Source organism: Microtus ochrogaster, chromosome 1 (genome assembly GCF_000317375.1).
Source record: "Microtus ochrogaster isolate Prairie Vole_2 chromosome 1, MicOch1.0, whole genome shotgun sequence".
NCBI lineage: Eukaryota > Metazoa > Chordata > Mammalia > Rodentia > Cricetidae > Microtus > Microtus ochrogaster.
Window position 1 is genome coordinate 60,400,329 of NC_022009.1, and position 3,517 is coordinate 60,403,845.

The 3,517-nt window shown below is 44.0% G+C and overlaps 1 protein-coding gene across 3 annotated transcripts in view; it reads right to left on the minus strand.

The window, feature by feature from the left end:
- Akap6 (A-kinase anchoring protein 6) overlaps nucleotides 1-3,517 on the minus strand; it is a 387,996-nt gene that overhangs the window by 230,397 nt on the left and 154,082 nt on the right. The gene's annotated exons all lie outside the window — the stretch shown is intronic.

Genomic DNA, 3,517 nt, shown 5'->3' on the forward strand with positions numbered 1-3,517 from the left:
GAAGAAGAAGAAGAAGAAGAAGAAGAAGAAGAAGAAGAAGAAGAAGAAGAAGAAGAAGAAGAAGAAGAAGAAGAAGAAGAAGAAAAGTAACACAAAAGTAGAATTTTTATAAACCTCTGGGGTTTGGGGTTCCTTTGTTTGTGCCCCCATTCCAGCACCTACCACAGTGGAAGAACGGTTTTAAGTAGAATAACGAACTGTATGAATCCAGTAATGTCAAACATTCGTGCACAAATCACAGGAAAGTGTTTTAAAATGTAACAGAGACTGTTTAAGAGCAGTTTCTATCTGGCCTCAGCTTTTAAAGCTACACGCAGCTCACACTTGAGAACGTTAGTGTTCAAACCTCATCGCCTCACCCCCCCTCCTCTGCAATATCTCTCCCTCCCCCTGCTCTCAACACTGCATCTCAATTGCTAGCAGCCCTTCCTGGTTATTATCTATGATTCCACGTGGGCCAATAGGATTTGAAATCCATCCACACTAATAACAGCATTATAAGTATTTTTATTCTTTAATTGTGAAATTGAGGTTTTTTTCCCTCATTGCAAACGTAGTTTCTATACCACACAACAAACAAGAAGGTTTTTCATTGATGATGTAGCATACAAACTGGATTCTGCTTACCAAGCTGAAGGACAGCCTGGTTTAGGCCCTTAGCATATGAAGCAAGAGTGTAAAGGTGATTCCTGTTGCCTTAGCAGGGGCACTGGACTGGAAGCAATAATGCCAGACCCTCATCTAACTGTTGGGCCCGTGTCCCTTCAGCCCGGTCATCCCGAGACCTGGCCTCCTCATGACTCGTGGTGTTTATTATCCGAGGGTTCATTTTGTCTCTGGACTGTTCGCTCCCTTCAGTTCTTCTCTTCCTTTCTGTCTCCCAATCCCAGCTCTTACTCTAAAATATCCAGATAAAACAATAATTATAGTAAATGATCTTTCCTAGGCCTGGGCTTCCTCTTTCCAAGTGGGGATGGCTGCTTCCTACTGTTGCTCCTTCATTTAACCCTGACCACTTTCTTCTGAGGTCTGCACTATTTTCCTTGGGTATATTTCATCAAAAAGAAAAGAAAAATAAGTCAGTATGGCCTGGTGACTAAGTACCAGCCTAGGCCTTGTGCTGAGTCTGTCTGACCTGAAGTCAAATACTAACTTTGATTGTTACTTTAAGCTGACATGCCTGCTAGTTCGTGTTCCATGCTGACAGCAGAGGGACTTTATAAATTACAAATCCATTCTGTTAATTCTCTCCCAGTCCAAACTCCCAGTGCCAGGCATGGGGTACCTTCTCAGCCCCTGCCCCAAGCCCAAACTGTGTTTGAAGGCAGGATATGAAAAGCGTTCTCTCTCTCTCTCTCTTTCTCTCTCTCTCTCTCTCTCTCTCTCCCAACCATGCCACTTCCCCCCACCATGGCATCCTACCACAGTGTCTCTTTTTCGGTTTCTGAACATGCCAGGTTCCCTCCTGCATCAGGACTTTGCAATGCTGTCTACAACTTTATCTCAAATATCGGACTCTTCTTTACCCCTTAGATAATAGCTAACATTTTTACTTCATCAAGGTTTTAGCCTCTCACCTCAGTCAGAATCAATCATAGGAAGCTCTCAAGTCCATGCTAACTTTCATTTAGCTGCACATCTCAATGGGAAATAGTAACTCATTAGTATTGACTTTATTCATCTGACTTCTTTCTCCCTTAGACTGTCACTCACAGAAAACATATCATCTGACCAGGGCCTCTGCATCATAGAGACATGTGCAGAGAAAGACATACCTGCTGCATGAACAATAAGCTGAGATTCTGTGGTCACTTGACACCTGTGTGGAGCTTCTTCCCCTGGTTATGGAGACCTGACATAATGAGTAAACTCACTAAGTTCCAGAGTCAGATTCTCACTCTAATACTAATTAGCTCTGTGAGTCAGGCCAGCAGCTTGAGGATGCTAATTCTCAATTCCTTCATCTATCAAATGGAAATGATGGGCAGGGGGAGGACTTAGTGTGTAAATATGCTTGCTACCAAGGCTGACAACTCAGTATGAACCCATGAACACACATGGGAGAAAGAGAAAACCAAATCCTGAACGGAGTCCTCTGACCTCCACATGCATGCTATGGCACAGATGCAAACACACAGTTACACACACACACACACACACACACACACACACTACATACACACACTACACAATACACACACAGTTACACACACACATACACACACACTAAAAAGTTGAAAAGAAAAGAAATTTCCTGATAGTGGTGGTACATACTTTTAATCCCAGCATGTGGGAGGCAGAAGCAGATGGATCTCTGTGAGCTTGAGGCCAGCCTGGGCTACACAGAGAATTCCAGGACTTTTAAACAGAGAAACCATGTCTAGAACGCCCCCCCAAGGAAAGAATGGAAGGAAGGAAGGAAGGAAGGAAGGAAGGAAGGAAGGAGGGAGGGAGGGAGGGAGGGAGGGAGGAAGAAAGAGAGAAAAAGTCAAAGAAAAATGATAAGCGGTGCCACAGAGATATTTAGAGACTTAAGGGAGTTGAATACACGGCACGAGAGTCTGTGCATGGGAAGTGCCCCGTGGATGCTGCCTCTGTTGCTATGGATATCATTCCTCCTAGTAATGAAGCATATTGAGGAGGAAGCACAGTCACCTCTACAACTAAAGCACCTGAACAAGGGTTGAAGATTAACCTCCAACCTCAACAAAAACGAGCTAAGTGGAGTTGTGTGTGGCATCAAGGCTTCCTGCCAGAAACCCAAACCACCCAGGGATGAGTCAGACAAACAAAAATTACAGTTTGCAGCTTTTAAGAGAATAAATCTCACAATTTAAGGGGAGATTTTTAAAAATTGTTTGATTTTGCTGGCCATTACTGAAGAATTTCTCTTCTATAAAGATACAATTCATATTTTATATATAAAAGAGAGAGTTTAATTGGATTTACCCTATGCAGGGGCATAATGCTCCTCCCAGGAATTATAGTTTGCCAAATAAAAACCCAGTGCCAGATATAGGGGACCTCCACCCACGTTGTTGGTCAGAGGTATCCTGGAGACCCCAAAAACAACACAAATGGGACTTCTATATCACCCCCTCTCTGCGGTTCTGGGACTAATGTAAAAGAGAAGGGCAGAAAGATCGAAGGAGCCAGGGGTCTGGGAAGACTGGGGGAAAACAGCATCATACAGATATACCAGGACCAGTGCTTTCATGAACTAATGCTCGTGCATCCCCACACAACATCCACACAGCTGTGCGTCCATACATGACATCTGCACAACTGTGCATACCTGCATGGCATCCACACATCTGTGCATTCCCGTACAACATCCACACATATGTGCATCCTGCATGGCATCCACACATCTGTGCATTTCCGCATGACATCCACACATCTGTGCATCTCTGCATGACATCCACACATCTGTGCATACCTGCATGACATCCACACATCTGTGCATACCTGCATGACATCCACACAGCTGTGCATTCCTGTATGACATTCACACATC